We start from the raw sequence: 21,207 nt of genomic DNA, 5'->3' as shown, positions 1-21,207 counted from the left end.
TGATATTACACTAGCGTGGAGTGTATTACCAAAGTGCGACAAGGCAGGTCACACTTTTCAACTTGCCATGTCGTAATCACAGGTTCTTTTGGCAATCCATAGTAAAAAAGGGTTAGGCCCGTATCAAGAGAACAGAAAATATGAGGACCGTATTTAGAATTTCTAGAAGAATCAAGCCCCTAAATACAATTTTTTCCACAACAGATCCATTCTTTTCGTCTCTCCAAATTACTGCTTCACATGGAGTTACGTCTCCTATTCACTACCATACTCTGTTTGAATTAATATGGAAAAATGAAGATGTGGTTCTCTTTTTTTAAAAAAACAAAAAAATCTGTCAGTTCTGATCTCTGGTGTATAATATTCAACTTCGTTATAATAAAATATTCATTTTCATTTTGGCTTTTCAGCTATTCAGGATGAGAATGATATCTACACGGTACTTTGTTACCTAAGACAATCAATGGATTATCCTGATTGAGTATAAACCCCAAGGGTTACCAAAAATATATCTTTTTTTCGTTTTCTTTTTCGGCTCCCAAATTCAATTTTCTTTTTAGAAGCCAAAAAAAATAGAAAATTTATCTATTTCAGCATAAACAGAATTTTAGACCAATTAAAAACGACGAGACATTCACCATATAGTAGCAAGAGGAAGAAAGTCGTGTGGCACCAGCAGCTTAAAGAAACAAATTGAAATATTCAATGTGCCTTTATGTAATTTCTTCCAAATTGTAATTGGAAAGCAACCTTTAGCTTTTTTAGAGATAGAAATTGGGTATTATCATGATCTTGTATACCAAAAATCATGTAAGTGATAACCATTTTTTGTATTATATATATATATATATATGTTGCTTAAAGGAATCAATAAAAGCAAGTTCTCTCCAGCTAGATCTTTCACCCTTCCTCTGTTTTCTTCCCTAAGTTTTCTCACAAAGCAACAAGATCTTGATGGGCAAGGGAACAATGAAATAAGGCAACTATGAGAAAGGCAGCTGTAGATAAACTTTTCCAACAGAAAAGTGAGGTAATGGAGACAATCTCTGTGACTGTACCTAGGAACTTGTGAGGAGTATGACTCATTCATGGAAGTCTTGTAGTTTCATCGCTTATGATGGCTGTGAAGGGTAAAACCTATAGATTGGACTTGAACCATGGCTTCCATGCACACTTTGAGACTTTGGAAGGTCTCCGTTCATAAAAGGTTTCTTAAACATTGAGGAGAAAAGACCAAAAATTTACAAGAAGATGGTAACTAAAACTTGCTTAGATTCCTAACTTAGTCAGACTCTCATACGAGCCAAGATTGGAAGGTTGCGTTGGATTTACAGGGCAAATTTTGATTCCCATTCTACCATCTTTTCTGGGTATTTGGGATTTTCCTAAGAAAACAATAAGATGGTGGTGGGACAAACATATAATTTCTGAGCAGCAGCATCTTTAAACGAATTCCCATTCCTACTGTTTGTTTTGGCTTTTAGATTCACATTCAGTCATGTCAGTGGAAACTTTATTTTAAAGAAAACGGATCGAAAAGTCAGAATTTTGAGACCCAAACCTTGAAATGTTCAAGTTTTTTACTGTAAATTTCACGGAAAACATGAATTTCATTACTCCAGATGATCAGAATCATAATTTTTGACCTCAGCTGTTATTTTGGTTATGAACGCGACAGCTCTTTCAAACCTTAATTTAAAGTTCAAACTTGGGTGAACTTGGGCCCAATTATATGGAGTAGCCCCATGAGATCTGCCTCATAGTCAATTGAAAATATGTTAACCATATATTAAGTGTTTTCTGAAAGGAAAAAAAATCTAGCTCCGCCCCTGATTGCAGAAGACAAAAAATCCCACAAAAATGAAAAAAGAACAAACAAGTCATGGGCTTGGTGCTGGGTGCACAGGGCACCATTAATCTCTCCATCTGAATATCCGTGTAAGTTGTGGCCCCTTGTTTTGCAGTTACCTCTGTTCTAATTTTCTTTCCCCTGTTGTTATCCAAGCCAAGGATACCCTTTGGATCATGTCACCTATGCTATGGGAAAGTGCAGCATGGCTTGAGTTTGACACGCAAGTTCGAGTTAGCCAGTATTTAACTGTTCCTTTACTATATATCATTTCTAGCATAGGCAGCATATCTTCGTGGCTAAAAATATGGAATGAATAAAAATTCTTACCATTAAAAAGACATGTTTTTTTCCTTTGCATCCTTGTATTGCCAAATGCATTGGAAGACACGGCATATATATGGAAGAACCAGCACCAAAGGAATTACAACAGAACGACTACAAAGAACCAGCACCAAAGGAATTGCAACAGAATGACTACCGCAAACAAAATAAGTTTCAAACCAAACCATGCAATTGTTGCGACCTGGAACCAAAATTTTCAAAAAATTAGCCAATACAAATAAATGAACATATTATGAATGAACAAATTGTACATATATCATAAATTCTTCGTATAGGTTAAGTTGATCTTTTACATACAAGAACTTGCAAGAAAAGATGAAGAAGTCTTCCAAATAAAGGCACTGCTTTCTGTCAATAAATTTGAACCTTGCTGCCTTGTAGATAATATTAAGAAGCATAGTGGGGTACTAAGCTGAGCAGTACTACTTGGTGGCTACCCTTTAGATGAATTTTGAAATATTTTCGATGCCCACTCCGAAGAAGTGCCACCCCAACCCAGACTTTCACTTGGAGTGACCAAATGCATTTCAAAAATATTTTTGTATACCCACTCAAACGTGCTCTTGTTCACAATTACAAGATTGGTTTGATTCAATAAGAAAGGAGATGAAATGGTTGTAAAAGATACTTTCGAACTTTTTTATTTACTTCATCAAATTGAATACAAGAGAACAAGAATAAAGGTCGGATGATTTTCTTTTTAAACAATTTGATAAGTTTTTTGCTACCTGAAAGTTTAAGTATCCTTTATAATTATTTCTTTTCAATAACAAACTCGCATTCTGTTGCTCCAAAGAAGAAAATAAAGAAAAAAAACAGTAAAATGATGAAAAAAAAAGATAAGTGATCATGGAGCGAGCTTTTTATATTAAACGAGCTTTTTATATTAAAAAGTTGAATTCCTCCATTCATGCTTCCCCTCTTTCCTAGAAGCACCCCCAACTTACAATTTTCAGAATTCTATTTAAAAAAAATAAATACATAAAAAAATCTAATACTGCTGTTTTGGCAACGTCAAAATCAAGTGTGAATGTCATGTTCCGCAGCAGATCTTTAATTCAATGTACCAAAAGTTTGGATGGGATAGCACAATATCCATCTACATTTTGGCCAATGGATGGCTGGTCATAACCCCCTTAAAACATGCCTTAAGCAAATACAAACTAATGTATCTATAATTTGTCCTCATTAAGCATCTATTAGTCATTTTTATCAAGTTAAAACAAGCTTAAGTTAGTAACAACTTAGAGCTATTGGCAAACATATTTTTTTTTAATTAGTGGTGCAAAACTTACATTGTGTTTTATGACAATGTGAAAATGGTTTTTCATGTCACTAGTTATTCTCCAATCTTCTTGAAATTTCTTTTTATTTTATTATGTTTTGTTTTTCTAACCGAAGACGACGTTCCAATTCCAGTGACTTTTGAGCTCAGCTGCCAATAATATACATTCTAGGGGTGGACAAAACATCTCATAATAAATTTTGACTCAAGTTCTGACGATGATTTATCTCTTCAAAGAACCTGGACAAGCTTTTGTCATTGTCGTTTTTGTCTTAACACTGTTTGAAAACCCAGCCTCATTTTCCACTGGACAATTCAATCAAGACAAGTTATCCAGTGAAACTCATTTGGGACAGTTTCCACCTACAATGTCATTTATGCAATGACTCATGGCCGGAGCCTAACTAGAATTTAGCAATATTGAAGTCTATTTTGAGTAAAAATTTCCGTAGCTCAATTATGTAGGCTAAATTCCATTTTTTTTTTCTATGTTGCAACGTAAATTGAATGGACTTCCATTGGATTAGAAATTACTCGTGCTTAAAATCAGATATATCCCAATTAATATAATTACAAACAGTGGTATAAGTTTTTTCAAAGGGCAAAACTAGCATAGCATAAACGGTCGGGCTTGAGGCATATGGAGATGCATGTCTCTAGTCGATTCCCAAGTGGTGGAGTATGGTATATAAGTGGAAGGGAGCAGTGGTACACTACTAATGTACGTAGCTCAAAGCCATATAGACTTGGGGAACGAGGGGACTTAATGCTTCTTCTGTTTTGAGTGGTGAGTTATTGACCTTGAAAGGGTAACAATAACTCGTTCAAGTTTAAATAAAGTAACAGCATGTATTACATAAAATGCTGTTAAACAAAGAAATTTAAACTTGTGCTTTTAGTGCACCACTAAAAGTTAGATGTGCATTTAGAGGAGTTCCATAAGTTTTTGGATTCAGGTTCGCTTGGAATTTGAACTCAGAATCGATGACAGATTTAATCCAAATCACTAATTAGTTATGATTCAAGTATCGTATGTGACAAAGGATTTAGAGACTACCCGATATCTGACTCGAATCGGCATCCCATAGGAGGCATTTATTTGGCCGTGGATCTGAGATCCCCTCGGATCTCAAATCTTTTTTCTATATGACCCACTGTTCAAACAAACAGTGGATTCCACGTGAGTGAAAAATATGGATCTTAATCCAGGTTTCTCCCTAAAAACTTATGTTCTGAGGTCGGACGGAAGGAGGTCTCAAATCAAATCTACTGTTTTCACGGAAAGAGATTTGGTCGTCCTTCGAATATCTCGACCCAAAAAATGGACTGGACTCGGACGTGGATCTGATCACTGGTGAGATCATCCAGTACCAATGATTGGATCATCCATGGTTTAACCTTCAAATCGGGTTCTGTGTAGGAAAAAGAAGTATAAAGTTCCACTTGTACCGCTTTGTCGAGTGGTAGCCATGCCAACTTAACACATCGGATACATGAAAATGTTGCTTTGTTAGTGCCATATGAGAGCCATGAACCGATTTGGGCTGATTCTCGTAAAACTAACATCGATCATCTGATCTTCTGTATTCCGGCAGCAACCCCTATCGCCGGAATTTCTCAGGCTCGACTGAATTTCTCTGCTGCGGATGTCAGTGACGAGCCCATTGCAGATCCTCACGAATCATCTCCAGAAATCTCCTCTCGGCAGCTCCTGTTCTCAGCCTACAGGTTCAGCTCGACAGCAGGTTCCCTCAACCCTTCACTGAGTCACAAACTCAGGCAGTCATATTTCCTTCTGTTCAAAGGCTATGGTTTCTTCTCTGATTTAAGACGGCAAAAGAGCTTCTCCAACGGAGGAAAGAGAGAGGAAACAGAATTTGGGCTGTCGGACTGTAATGAGGTGGTTTTTTTTTTATGGCGCGCTTTGAACTAGTTCTCTGTTTTCTCTGAGGAGAGCTTGACGGTGATATTCTGAGATCCCTGGATTTTCTGCCCCTTGAACATCAGCATCAAAGCAGAAATTCGCGAAGCCTGCTCTTTTCACGTCGAACGAACACCACCGAGTTGGGATTCATCGAAGATCTTCATTCACTCCTCTCTATTTCGCTCTCGGCCCTGCAACTATGGCTTCTCTATTTTCTAAAGGTTAGTTTTTTTCTCTTTCTCGGCATCAAGGGAGACCTGCTGCTTGGCCTGCTTGCCGAACGAAAGGCGGAAGTGAACCCTCATCCCCTCATATATCTCTGCCTCCTCTCCCTCCATGGTCATGCCTCTGGATCGATCTTTGCACGACGACAGGAAGAGACGCAAGTGATCGTTTTTTGCAGAAGCCCAGCTGACCATTGTCTTCCTTCTCTAAGAACAATAAGAAGGAACTATGGCAGACCAAGAAAAGAATAATGGTGACATCAGTAATTCAGAAAATTCTCAGGTGATGACTGATTCCATCTTTTTACATCATTCTGATAATCCCAAAAGTGTGTTGGTATCTCAAGCAATTAACTGTGACAATTTTGCCATTTGGAGTAGAGCCATGATAAGGGCCTTGTCAGCGAAAAATAAATTAGGGTTGGTAGATGGATTTATCAAAGAGCCAAAAGAAGGAGATAAGAATCGTGCCTTATGGGTTAGATGCAATAATATGATTCTTTCATGGATTTTAAATTCTATTAGCAAAGAAATTGCTGCTAGTATTGCTTATGCTACTTCTGCTGAAGATGTATGGAACTTTCAAAGAGTTTAGCACCAAGGATATATCAACTGCAGTTCTATATGTCGACTTCAACAAGAGACTCTAACAGTTACTATGTACTACACAAACACTAAGGCATCATGGGATGATCTTAACTCCTATTCTCCCATACCGTCTTGTGCATGTGGTACTATGAGAATTCACTCAGATCATATTCAAAGAGAAAGAGTAATCCAATTCTTGATGGGGCTAAATGAGTCATAGGGAGCAATTTGTGGTCAAATCTTACTACTTGATCCCTTGCCCAACATTAACAAAGTTTATGGTTTAGTTCTACAGGAAGAAAAACAATGTGAAGCAAGATTCACATTGTCACATTCCTCGTCACTAGTTCAGCCTCCACTGGAACCTGGCCGAGGTCATCCCCTGCAGCCGCAGGATCTTCATTGCCGCCGACTTCATTGTCATCGACATCAGTGCTATATAAGACGAAAATGTGCTGGTCTTGAGAGGAGATGGGCCCATGCCGTCACGGTGCCAGGTGCTCTATCTCTCCCTCTTTCTTATGTGTGGTACACTCGACAGACCGTGTCGTGCTTGGCTGGCATGACAACAGAATTCCCTGCAGGGATTTGGTTCACCGAGTGCTCTTGGGATGTTAGGAGGAGAGTCCACTATAGTTGAACTGGAAAGCTTCATATGATTATAGAAATCATAAGCTTGTCCAAATGGGACTCAAGAAACCATGGTTATACTCGGAAAAGAAATAACCGGTGACATGTCGTTGACCAATTAACCTTCCAAGTCTGAAAGCCGTATTCACTAGAACCTGCAGATACCTTAGTTAGTACACGTGCTTTGATGTTTGCCGGTGGAAACATAAAAAATGAGCCGACAATGGCTGGGGCGCAGCTAATATTCATCAATCCCAGGTCAAAGTGTAGATTATGAACATAACCTATACAACTTGCTAGCAGTTCCGTTCAGATGATGAGCTGAGATTTGATCTGGCAAGCTGTTACCTCTTTTTACAACCCGTTAGTATAAATGAGCTCTTTGAACTTTAGCTTCCACAAGCTATTTTTAGTTTATCAACTTCTGCTTTTAATTAGTTTACACAAGAAGAAAATGTAGTCTCCCTTAAACACAAAAAGTGAATATAGTCTGACTCAACAGTTGGAAATTAGTGGACAATGTGTCATAACAGCAAAATAAGTGACGCAGAATTTGAAGTTATAAGTTATAAGCACAAGCAGAGTGATGGGATCAATTAGCACGTCAGCTGTGCAGCTTCTTTGCTGATCATTTGTTTGACGAGTTATGTGTGATTCTATGTCAGCAGTAACACATTATTACTGCCTTACTAATCTGCCTTAACACTTCCTATAACAAGTGTTCCATGGATCTGGTTCATTTTTTAAGTAGATTCATAGTAGAACAAAAATGGGCCTATATTTGAAAGTTTCTGCTTGTGTTCCGCTAATTCATTTATTGGACTGTCAATCTGTCCTTGGTAACAACGGAATCAGTTCGAGCGAAGGTCTGGTAGCTTCAACTACCAGGCCAGCTTGGTTGGACCCATTTCTCTGCTGCTCTTTATTAAGGTTTGATGTGGAACTAATGGATTTCTTCCTTATATAGCCTCGCATCCAAATTTGGATACAACTTTTCTCAATTTGTATCCAAACTCGAATCAGAGTATATAAGTATCCGTACTGTCAATAATATATTTTATATGAATCAGATCCATGGTCATTCGTATCCAAACTTGAATCGTATTCTAATATTTTACATTTTTATTTTCTGTATTTGGGTGGTGGCCTTTTGGTTTTGCGATAAAAGTTATTCTTAGACAATTCAAAAGCACCACAACCCTGCCCACGAGATGGGGATGGCATCATTGTTATGAAACAAAGAAAGTTTTTCTGACAAGTCAGTGGGAAAAGAAATGAGCCGGGAGCAAAAATAACTAAACAACCCTATTCATTTTAGAAAAAAGAAAAAGAAGTTTATTTTTGTCATTTTTCAAAAGAAGAAGCTGTCATATCCTTTTAAGCCTGGCGACTACCTCCTTCATGTCTACTCTTACATTGGAGAGATATCATCTCTGAATTTGAATTCAAGATCTGGTTTCACAATCAGAATCCGAATTTTGAACTGTATCTAGAAGATTTTCAAAAGGTAGCATTGGATATGAGTAATTACTTAAAACAAAATCTGATCTGAATCCGTATCCGATCCGATACTTATATATATCAGAATTTGAATCCGAATCCAGTCGCATGTTATTTCTTAATTCCGAAGACAATCTATTCCATAATCAGAGATTAATTTTTTTCCCATATCTTTTTTTTTTTTTTTTGGAACGGTTCAATTGGACATGTGATGAAGATGGAAAATGACATTTAAAGTCTATCCATCTTACCAAGTGAATGACGAGGCAGTTCCAATTCTTTGGCTTACGTTACATGGAAAGGCATGATATCTAGATAAAGGCAGAAAGAGAGAGAGTACATACAATTAAGTGACAAATTAATGATTTTGCAAACATTGCCAAAAACAATAAAGGAATACAGACAATCATATGCCAAAAGAAAAAGAAAAACCGGGCATCTTTGAAATTAGAGAAAAAGAACTGTCTTTTTGAGCCTTTTCACTTTTTTCAAATTCTTTTATCTGTAAAACAAATTTCTTTTTTCTATTTAAAGAGAAACATATTTGTCATTAATCATACTGACACACAAAATTTTGGTGTACTAAAATACCATGTTTGGTGCAATGTGTTATTGCTTACAAGTATGAACTTGCATTCCACATCAAATCCCAAATTCCCGGGCTTCTTAAAAAAAAATGTAAGCTAGGCCCCGAGATGAACGCCTTTTTGTAGGTTCTATGTCAAAGTTTCTCTGGTATCTCCGCCCGACCCAAATTTCCTAACTAAAATACAAAAATAATGCCCACTCAGAAACCACTATCCTATAAAACACTGTCCTAATAGAGCTCGCTTGTGACTTACCCCAGCACATACTACAACGCCGTTAATGCTGCTACTAGGGCTGCGCATCAGGTCGGGTGGGATTGGTCTGATGCTCAATAAAATCTGACTCTATGCATTCATGAAGGTCTTCTTATCAGTTTGAGTCTGGCCCATTTAGTTATTGGGCAGAGTCAGACCATCATGCTTCTGTCCGACATGCAGCCGGTTCGATGTCAACTTTTATTACTAAAAGGTTTCCTTTTCTAATATCTTCAAAATCTTCAGCGACACATCACTAGTTTTTAAGAAATGTTTGGGGATGCACTAAAGAGTTTTTAAAAAGAATCAATGTAATAAGGAATCCAAATGTCAGCGTTATGGCAAAAAAGATTTTAGAGAGAGAGAAAAAAAAAGAAAAAACAAAATGGAGAGGTGGGGTTTAAATGTGTATATTGAACAGAATCAGGCCTCCAATACCAGACTAAAAGTCGGGCCAGCCTAGCCTAGCTTAGCTCAGCCCAGCAAGTTTATTTTGTCAGGTTGGGTAATCTTTCACCCCAGCACATGCCATCGCGAGGCATGTAGTCTCATTTTTTCTTTCTCTTCCCTTCATCATCTCCCCATGGCCATGTAAGAGAGCTCTTGAAATTTCTTATTTAGAGCCAACAGCCATGAGCAACTGAAGTCAAGTCTTGTTTATTTCATCAACTCAAATAGGCATGATATGTTTTTTCTTTTTCTTTTTTTTTTTTCATTTTATTTTTTACCTTCCATTGAGTGTATGCCTTTGTTATATCTCTACAAAATAGATAATGTGCATGTATGGCCAGTTGATTTTTCTATTGATAGATGGATGAACTATGATTATGAGAGCTTGTGGTGGGATTTTTTTTTCTTTTATATTGTTTTTTGAGGTTGGGGATTGTCCAAATCAGGAATGCTACAATTAGTTTTGACATCCTTCAAATCCTCATTCCCTTGATAGAATACCTATTGATCATCCTATTTGTAGTCTTAAAGAAGTGATCGGCCTTTAAAAGCACGTCTTCCTAATGGGATTGAAGCACAAGTTCCTCTCTCGCTTGCAAAAAAATATTGAAATTGAAAATTTTCAATATTATCTCATAAATTTTAATTTCGATATAAAAAAAGAGGGCTTAAAATATCTCGTTGTTAGATAATTTTTTCTTCCTTGTTTTCTTCGCTCTTTCTCATTTTTTTCTCTTAGAATCTTTATATCTTTCTTATTATTCCCTTAAAATCTATCTTCACAAATTTTCCATTCTCTATTTCTTTTCTCTCCCTTAAAAATCTTTACATTTCTCTCTCTCTCATTTTTTCTTAAAATCTTTTTCTATTCTACTATTTTTTCCTCTCTTTATTTATTTTCTTTCTCTTCAAAATCTTTATCTCTCTCTCCCTCTTGCACTCATTTTTCTCTTAAATTCCTTTGTTCTTCTACTAGTTTTTTTTCTCTTAAAAATATTTATCTCTTCCTCTCTCTCTCTCTCTCTTTCTCTCTCTCTCTCTCTCTCTCTCTCTCTCTCTCTCATGTTTATCTTAAAATCTCTTGCTCCTCTACTAGCTTTTCAACTAAAATCTCCTTCTCTTCTACTAGTTTCTCGCTTTATTTTGTTCCACTTACTTATAAATTTTTGTTTCTCTCTCTCCCTTATTTTTCCTTTAAAATATCTTGCTCTTTTACTAGTTTTTCTCCATCTATATTTTCTCTCTCTGAAAAATCCTTATCTCACTCTCTCTAAGTGTCTTGATAAAAGTTTATGAAATACTTTCCTTTAAAAAGATTTTCTTTCCTTTGCCTCATAAAGTTTTAAAGTTTTTACCAAATACCACACCACATATAGGTTGAAGATAATGTTTGGGTGAATATGAAATGCATGGAAAATGAACACAACCTGCCTTAAACAAATTTTGGGATGCAAACAACCTTATTTGCACATAAGGCAATGTCAAGCTGGGCGAGGGACACGTATTGCAATGCTCCCACAATACTTGAATATAAAGTAGCATCCTTGAACTTCAAACTGTGACCAGCAAATAATTTTATGAATGTGGCCATCGGCGTGTTCATGGGTTTGGCTTCATGCATTTTTGTATGCTTGGAAAGATTAAAGATATTACTTTCTTTGAGACAACAGCAGGCTTCCTTTAAACAATGTTGGATTCACTTCCTATGAAATAGAATAAAGATTTTCCAAGTTTCACTTTTACTTGTAGGGGGAAGGGTCTTCTATTTAACTAACTGGGTCATTTGGTCCTTTTTATCATTTTAAGTCCATAACACATGCTCCTTTGTTAGAGGGCCATCACATATAGCATGCTCCAATAACACATGATGCTCACAGCATAAAATTCTCGTCCTCCTCATTCAAGGGATCTTCTTTTGATAAAATAGAATTCAGTCCAAAACTTACTGGAATTATGTATTTTTGTTCATTCTTATTGTTGTGCATTTTTTTGAAAGGTTTGAGAAATTGTGTTGAGGATTTATCTAAACTCCGGCTATTGAGGTGACCTTACTTAGAATAAGGCACAAACCACAATAATGGAGAAAGTTCCAAGCATCTTACATGTAACTTGCACTGGAAATGTGCGAGTTGTTCTACAAGATTGATCACCCAAATGCCTTAGGAATAGAACACACAAGCATATTAAGAATATCTTTATTAAATCCTATATGCAACTGTAATTGATCAATGCAAGTGAGAGCTCTCGATGAAAGAATCAAACTACATTTCCACCTCCAACTATTTTTGCCAATGGCTGGTGCCCTGAAATTAAATCCCATTGTATCTATGAATATATTTGAATTATCCTTCTATCATTCTTATCTTCTATCGTATCCTTCTCAGCCCTACAACCACTTCCTTCATGTCCATTCTCTCATTTGGAGACACCCTTGAACATGACAAGCCTATCTCCATGATCATCACCAGCAGTTCATTCATAGCAGCTGATCTTTCAGTTGGAGTAGTGTCACTTTCGTTCAAAAGATGGCTGGCAATGACATCTGAAATTGCAACAGGAAATGCTTCAGCCCCCCATTGCCTCAAGCTAAAATCCCCATCAAACTGTTCTTCAGTAGGCTTTCTTCCTGTAAACACCTCAAGGAGGAGAATTCCGAAGCTGTAGACATCAGCTTTGGTTGACACCTTTTCAGCCATCCCAAATTCTAATTCAACCATCCAACAATATTAGACATGATTAGCAAGTATAATATAATTGGCTAATGCTCATCTATGACACAATTGCACTAATTGGTTTTGGGAAAGAGGCCTGGAAATTAATGGACTTAAGCAATTGAACCTCCAATCCTGCCTCTCTTGTTGTATTCTCATATATACATCAAAAAATAAATACAATATTATGATTTAGAACTAGACGTAGTTATTGGCCAGGTACCCAACGACTACCCCACTAGACCGGGCCCAGGTTTGAGCCCGCCCGATAATGTATCGGGCCAACCCGGGTTAGCCCAACGGGGGTCTGATCCATCCCAATAACTTTTAAATATTAATTTTATTTTATTAATAATATATATTGTTATTTAAAATATATTTTATATCCAAAAAAATTATTTTATATTTAAAAATAATTTTTATGTAACTGCACCAGTCCTAGGCTCGGATTTCGGACATCAGGCTGGCCCGAACTCAGTTCTTATCAAGCCGGGCTGGCCGTTGCCCAAGTCTATTTTGAACTGATGTCCTGTATATATGATATTCAAGTGCTCTTAAAAGAATTTAAACACAAATCCAGATTTTTTCTATGGGGCATGTGAGATTTGTTGACCTTCATTAGTTGGTTGGCGCAATGATTTCACAACATAAAGGCCTAATTAAACTCATCTTACTTCTAATTCTCCTGTGACCTTTCTCAAGGTTCTCTTAAATGGCTCCTAAATCAAGTAAATTATTCAATAGTGCCGATTGTTAGCCAGTCTTAAACCATTAGGTAGAAAGATATTTACGATTACGATTCTTTTATACAAGAAAGAAAAAAAAATTATAACTTCTGTTGAAAGAAGAAGACCAATTGAAGATTCCTGTCTGTTTAGGACATGCAAATAACACATGTGTACATGAGCATAAAACAATGTAAAGACTAGCATGCAACACCACAAGCCAAACAAACAACGAATGCATTGTCCATGTAAAAGATTTTGTCAATGACCTTTACATTATTGAGCTAGGAACCACTTGTGTGTGTCTTTATGCGTGAACTACCAAATCATGATGATTAGAAGGATCATGGGTGTTGCACATCAATTAATATATTTATTGATATTATATTGCAAACCACAAAAGAGTAAATTAGCTAAACCATGTAAGTCAAGACCAAATTATATATATATATATATAAACATATATATATATATATATATATATATAACATATATATATATATATATATATATATATATAGTTGAAATCAGTGGGCTACCTATGTTACGGATGACTCCTTTTCTTATTTTGTGACCCTAAAAATGGTCTCAATGCTAAAAAGGGTTGCCAAAACATTGACTATCATCAATGCATTTTTTGCAATGTTTTAAACAATACAAAATTAAAAAAAAAAAGCTTAGCCAGCTGATTTCAATATAAATAGATGAATGAATGAATGAATATATATATATATATATATATATATATATATACACAGAGAGAGAGAGAGAGAGAGAGAGGGAGAGAGAGACAACTAGGACTGGCAAACCCACCCACTCTCTCTTTGTCCTTTCTATCTCACCTTATGACCTCTCCAGCCCCTCTCATGTGATCCCATCCTCTCTTCCACTTTCTCTGTGAATTGAAGAGAAAGAGAATGTGTTCACATGCACACACACATATAAGAACTCAAAGTGAGGTCACGTTGACTCAAGAAATGGTTCAGGCAATTATACTCACACTTCGTGAAACACAAAATTTATAAAAAGACAAAAATAAAAAGAGATACATACCTGGTGCAATGTACCCTGTGGTTCCCAGAGTGGCTGTAAGAGTAGAATAATTCTGACCAACTAGAATCTTTACAATGCCAAAATCGCTGACGTATGCTGTCATGTTCTCCGAGTAACCATGGTGAAGATATTTTAGAGCACAAGCCACATCTATCATGATATCCAATCTCTGAACGAGATTCAAGTGATGGCCATCTGAATCTAGATAGACTTCTAGGCCCCCAAGGGGCATGTATTGGAGAACTGAAGCCTTGAAATCTCTACTAGAGCAAGACGCAATGACTTTCACGAGATTTCGGTGCCTGATTTGGCGCATGACAGTGCACTCGATGTCAAAACTTTTAGATGCTCCCTCAAATAACAAATTAAGGACCTTAACAGCCACTGTCGTTCGATCCGCTAGAATTCCTTTGTACACTGAACCAAACCTTTCCCAAGAAAATTTGCATTACTGAAGTTGCTCGTTCCGTGCACTAACTCTCTGTGAGAAATCATCGGAACTGTAATTTCTTGTAACCTTTCAATGTCATTGGGATGTTTCAACAACCGCTTCTTTCTATAGCATGAGATACCAATGAGTGTCCAAACAATGACCAAAAGTGTTGAGCCTCCAATTGTGCAAGTGACAATGACTTCAGCTACATTTCTCTTACTTTGTCTCTCTGTTTTGTGTAAGCACAATGGGACTTGGAATTTGGGAGCTCCACGTAGTGCATAGTTCCCTAGGAATGACTCGACATAAAGGTTTGCAAACTTTCCACCACTTGGAATCTCTCCTTCCAATAGATTGAAGGACAAGTCCAAGACCTGGATGTATTGAAGTTTCTCCAATGATTTTGTATCTCACCAGAAAGCTTGTTATGGGAAAGGTCAATAGTGCCAAGGCTTAGCATGTGATGAAGTTGTTCAGGAATGCGACCATCAAATGTGTTCTGAGAGAGATTCAAATACTCTAGCATTTGGAGCTTTGATAATGATGCAGGCAATTCTCCACTCAGCTTGTTTGCAGAGATATCCATATGGTCCATGATGATAAAATTCCCGATACCCAATGGCAGGTGACCAGTGAAGGAGTTGTCCTGCAAGTATAGCTCCCACAAGTCCTTCAACTCACAAAGACGAGGCGGTAGTGTTGATGACAAATTGTTTGAACTTAGATACAGCCTGTACAAACTAATGAGATTGTTTATAGAGCTTGAAATTGACCCAATTAGCATGTTGTGTCCAATATCAAGAGCATACATGCAGACCAACTGGTAGAATGATAGTGGGATTGGGCCTTCTAATGCATTGTTGTCAAGAAGCAACACCTATAAGCTGTGCATCTGTCCTATATTTGGTGTAATGAGCCCTTTATTTTGTAGGAACTCAACTTTAAGGAAATTAACTTGGTCAAGTTGGCTAGGGCTAATGGGATAGTACCTTCAATCTGATTAGAGGAAAGGTCAAGTTTCGACAAGGTGGCTGTCAGGTTTCCAACAGAGGTAGGAAGAATGCCGTTCAAAAGGTTTTGTGATAGATAAAGTTCCTCTAGCATCCGACACCTAGTGAAGGATGTGAGAATGGAGAGCTCTCGGTTGCCAGGGACATTGGTCAACGTATTTCCCCCAAGTGAAAGGTACTTGAGTTGTGACAGACTACCTATTCTAATGGTATCTGAGCACTAAATTTATTGCTTTCTGCACTAAGAACTTGAAGTCTTGTAGCATTAGAAAGAGAAGCTGGGAGAGGGCCATCAAAATTATTTATATGCATATAGAGTCATCGGAGATTGGGCAGGAAGCAGCCAGCATCTTTTGGGAGATGCCCTGTTAGTTGATTGGTCATGAAACTCAAACCCCAAAGAGCGGATAGGTAAACAAGCTCTCAGGCAGTGTACCAGTGAGATTGTTCCTTTGCATGCTAAAGGCCATCAAGTGGGTTAGGCTTCCATACTTAGAAGGAATGTTCCCCTGTTTCTGATTTTCACTGATAAAAAACCACCCCAGTTTTGAGAGATTACCCAAAGCAACTAGAATGGTGCCAGTGAGCCTATTACCACCAATGTTTAAGTACTTGAGTTCTGACAAACTGCCTAGAAACTTTGGGATGCTTCCATAGAATTGGTTGCCCGCTGCTGACAGTGTTTGGAGACCTTGACAATGGCTTAGTGTTTGTGGAATTAACCCTTTAAAATGGTTTCCCCATATGGAAAGTATTTTCAATGAAGGGAGGCGGCTAAAATCAACGATAAGATGAAGAACTTGCAAGAAGGAGAGATTGCTGATGTATGGGGAGAGGGTACCTTCAAGTGCCTTGTCGGTGAGGTTCAGAGCAACAACCCTTTGTGAACTACGGCTGCATGAAACTCCATTCCATTGGCAGAAGGAAATGTTTGAGTTCCAGTTTGAGAGTACATTGTAGGGGTCTCTGGTTACCTGGGATTTGAAGGATAGCAATGCAAATTCATCGGTCACATTGCTTAGAGAAACAAAAGCTGGTGATACCTCTTCCTCGCCAAGCACTATAGTCAAGGTAAGGAAGCAACACAGAAGAAAGCTTATGGGAAAAGGTGACAAACTGGCTGCAGCCATACCAGCCGAAGTTGTTGGTGGTAATTCTGTGCCTGCATAACCATGATAAGGAATCAAAGCCCCTTTTATAGATTATCTTTGAGAAACGGTGTCTTTTTTAAAAAAAATTGTTAATCTTGCACAACCATGACATGGCTGATCACATTAATGGCGTTCTCATGGCCACGTAGCCCTTACTTCATTAGTATATTTCCACTATCATGTTTTCTTTATGCCAGTTTTCAACTCTTTCTTCCGTTTTTCTAATTCCTCCCTTAAATCATCCAATGAAAAAGACGTCATGATTCAAAGTTTGGATCAGACTTATGGTTTGAGTTAGATCCGAAGATGATAAAAATCAATTAATGAATCTTGTGAGCTCCCCATCAAAAACCTGCCAATCATTGACTCAACTATCAGGGCAACTTGAATAATGTAGAACGGCTCAAGATAGGACAGGGAATGCTTGACGTGTATTAACTCCATATTTGGTGGCAGTTAGTAGGGGGCCCAAGAAATTTTAATCACTCAACTACTAGCAAAAATACCATTATGAGGGGGGCATCAATTTATCAATTAATGTTCTAGCCCATCAATATTTAGATGGTCTAGGCCGATGACAGGGAAATGTTTAAAGTAGCATATTTTGGCACCAGAAGCTCTGGATCGATCTCTCATTTTCCTTCTGGTTGTCACACTTGATTAGGTAGCATTCGATAGCCTCTTTTCTGAGTCTGCATTGTAAGATCCTCAGTATAAGTAAATTAAGGATCTTAGTAATATGGATTTTATATCAGGTAACATGTAAAAAACTATGGATATAAAGTCGGATGGGGGGTATTCAAGCTGAAATTCATATATTTGAAATCCTAGTGATCTCAGAACATTGTGGGTCTCAAATCTGTGGTTAAAGAAACGCACCCTTAGTTCCAATGGCATTTAATGTGAGGAACAATAAGCATCGGTCTATCTGATCAAGGAACAAGTTATCGTAGTAAAAATTAAGTTCTTCCCCCTTTAATTTATACATACTTCCACATCCCAAAGCTTTTCCAGTAAGATGGTAAGAACTTCTTTGTTCTATATATATGTATGTGTGTGTGTGTGTGTAGTATGTAGTTGTCCATAACCAAAAGCATACAACGTTTTGTATTTAGTCGTTGTAGATTTGTTTCAAACTCCACACATATTTTATTGATAATGAACTGCATGCCTACATTAATTCAAAATAAGTTATTTTCTAGTGTTCTAATTATTTAATAACATGCCAAGTACAAGCCGAGTCAGTAGCACTGACCGATGCATTTGTACAGTTGATACAATTAGTCCGTCGGATCAGCTGATTCCAGGACTAGCATTAATTAACAGGTTTGAAGATCCTTTGCTCCATTAGTTCTTGTCTGGATCGACCTCCACATCAAGCTTGCCATCAATCTGGATTATTTCATAAATGAACCCTACTGACTTCCTTAAGCTTCACATTTCTATGGTGAAGCTTGTTCTTGTACTTGGACTGCACTCACACAGATGTCAATTTTTTACATTGCTCTTCTTCTTTTGAAATTCCATTTAAATGAACGTAACATTCCCAACATTTTTTATAACTCAATTTCGTGTGGTTTTAGAAAGGGAAAATTTGGAGTGCCTACAACCATTTTTCCTCATTCCAGAGATAAGAGTAAATACCAAAGTACTTGTTGCATGAGTTTTTACAAAATCTACATGGACCTGGTCCCTTCCTTTCCATTGTTAGTTAATTATTTCCACTCAGGTACATTGGTCCAAAAAATTATCTATGCAGAGTTCTTGTTGAACCGAACAGCTCATGATTTGAATTGATTTAGTTTGGGCCAAGCTTGTTTAATTAGTTTGAGTTTAATGAGTTATTGAACTAACCTCCTTCAAATAGCACTTGGCCCAAGTGAAATCAAGCGTTGATATTATCTGGCAGTGTTTAATTTGGCACTGTTATTTAATGCTTACTTATCATTTTAATTAGTTGTTCTTCTTCAGTTTTTGTCTTTATGTTAATAAATATTTCACCAATTTCATGTTGAAGCTTACAATTCACCTCGTGATAGGCTCAAGTCTTGCCTCTTGCCTTAAACGCCTATATCAGCCAATTAAAGTTTTTTGGTTTTTTTATCTTTTTTTAATACTGAAAAGACGGGAAAAAAGTGTCCAAAGATGTCATGATCAAAAGATAGGTTCATGACTAAGGTTCAAATTTAAATATATTGATACGTAATTAAGGAACCTCTTGAAAACTTCCAAAGAATTGACTCGTGCTGAGTATGTTGCAATTGGTGCGGATGGGTCATGGACGTTTATGACTCAGTTACTCTGACATCTTTGATGTCAAAACTTGAAGCTTGATTGAATTGGAAATGCTTGACATATATTGACTCGCGCAGATTTCTGATCGTCCCCCAACTACTCACATTTGAAGACCAGGAAAGGGACTGATGAATGAAGAGATTATTTAAGTAGTTTATTTGGGCTACAAAAGCTTTGAACAATCTCTCATGTTCCTTGTATAGTAGTTTGTTCACATTTAACTACTTGTAACCAACATTTGATGTCATTTGACAGAATGCTGTGAATTCTAGCACCATTCCTTCAATTTGGTGAAATGGTTGGAAAATCATTTATATGGCTGTTTTACTCAAGTTATAACACCCACCAAATGCTCCAGCAGGCTCCAATCATAGTTGGGTGAGCAGGAAAAGTATTTCATCTCGCCGCCCAATGAGAAGTTTGAAACCCTCACGCTTCCCCCCAACCTCTCTGCTTTGTGCTATCAGCTTGTGAACCTAACCTTATGAAATTAATTCTTTATTCAAGGAAAAAATGAATCCATGATCAAGCAATATCTCATCCAAAAGGTTTATTGTTCTGGCCTTAGCATGAAGATACACACAGTTAAATGTATGAGAATTTCACAAAAATAAGTTCATGCTTTGCTGGATGACAAAGCATGCCACTGTTGTCGATTACATAAAAAGACAAAAGCAGTTAAATGAAAGTGTATTTTTGTGATTTCATCAAACCCTAAAACTTGTTTTTGTAAAAGCTTCATTTCTTTGCTTTTAAGGCACAGTGTCGAAGTTGAACATGTTGTGGATCAATACATGATAGAGTGCAAGATCCAAGTTCAAGCTAAAACCAAATCATTTGGTAAATGGAACACTTTGAAAGTGTCCTATGCATATGCCCCAAAGATTAGGGGAGATTCATTGACATCTAGTTCTAATGTTCTATGAATCTGCCCAAATTTTGAGGCAGGTTAATGGAACACTCGCATAATGTTCTAAAACCCCAAACAATCCCTTTACAAACATCCAACTCAAGGTTTAGATACAAATTCTTGTTGTTAATTAGGTGGTCTCAATGTGTATATAGGAAAAGTCTATGTTGCCAGATGTTAGATAGTTGTGTGGTTAAAATTTAGAAATTTGTTGCTATAAGTAAATTGTCGTCCACCATAAATTTGACATTGCTGCTTAGTGCTATCATTTAAATTAGTTGTTCGTTTTCAGTTTTTGTCTCTTTTTTTTTGAAATATATATTTTACCAATTTCATTTTGAAGCTTACACTTCACCTCCTGATAGGCTAAATGTCTTGCTTCATGTTTAAACTCCTTTACCAGCCAATTAAAGTTTTTGGTTTTTTTATCTTCCTTTAATACTCAAAAGATGGAAGAAAAGTGTCCAAAGATGTCATGATCAAAAGATAGGTTCAGGACTAAGGTTCAAATTTAAATATATTGATACATAATTGAGGGTCCTCTTGAAGACTTCCAATCTGAATTGAATAGTGCTGAGCACGCCGCATTTAGTGCGGACGGGTTATGGACGTTTATGACTCGCTTACTCTGACATCTTCAATGTCAACGCTTGAAGCTTGATAGAATTGGAAATGCTTAACGGATATTGACTCGAATGCATACTGCTGGTAGGTATTTAATAGGGAGAAAGTAATTTAGTCCCCTAACTACGCACAATTGAAGACTAGGGAAGGCATTGAAGATATGTTTTAACTAGTTTAGTTGGCACAAGCTTTGAATCAATCTCTCTTGTTCCCTGTATAGTAGTTTGTCACGTTTAACTACTTTTAACCATCATTTGATTTCATGTTGACAGAATGCAGTGGATTCAAGCACCATTCATTCAATTTGATGAAATGGTGAGAAAACCATTTTTATGGCTGCTCTACTCAAGTTATAACACCTACAAATGCCTCTATGTGTGGAGAATTATTTCATTCTGTCCCTGGTTTGCGCTATCCTGTAAACCCAATTTTGTGAAATTAATTCTTTATTCATGGGACAAGTTGAATCCGTGATCAAGCAATATCTCATCCAAAATGTTTATTGTTGAGACCTTAGCATGAGACTACACAGTTAAATGTATGTAAATTTTAAAAAAGACTTTCATTCTTTGATGGATGACAAATACATGGTACTGTTAAAGCTTCAGTTCCTTACTTTTAAGGTGCCACGTCTAAGTTGATGATGTTGTTGGTCAAT

Source organism: Nymphaea colorata, chromosome 8 (assembly GCF_008831285.2).
Source record: "Nymphaea colorata isolate Beijing-Zhang1983 chromosome 8, ASM883128v2, whole genome shotgun sequence".
NCBI classification, from domain to species: domain Eukaryota; kingdom Viridiplantae; phylum Streptophyta; class Magnoliopsida; order Nymphaeales; family Nymphaeaceae; genus Nymphaea; species Nymphaea colorata.
This window is presented reverse-complemented; position numbering follows the sequence as displayed.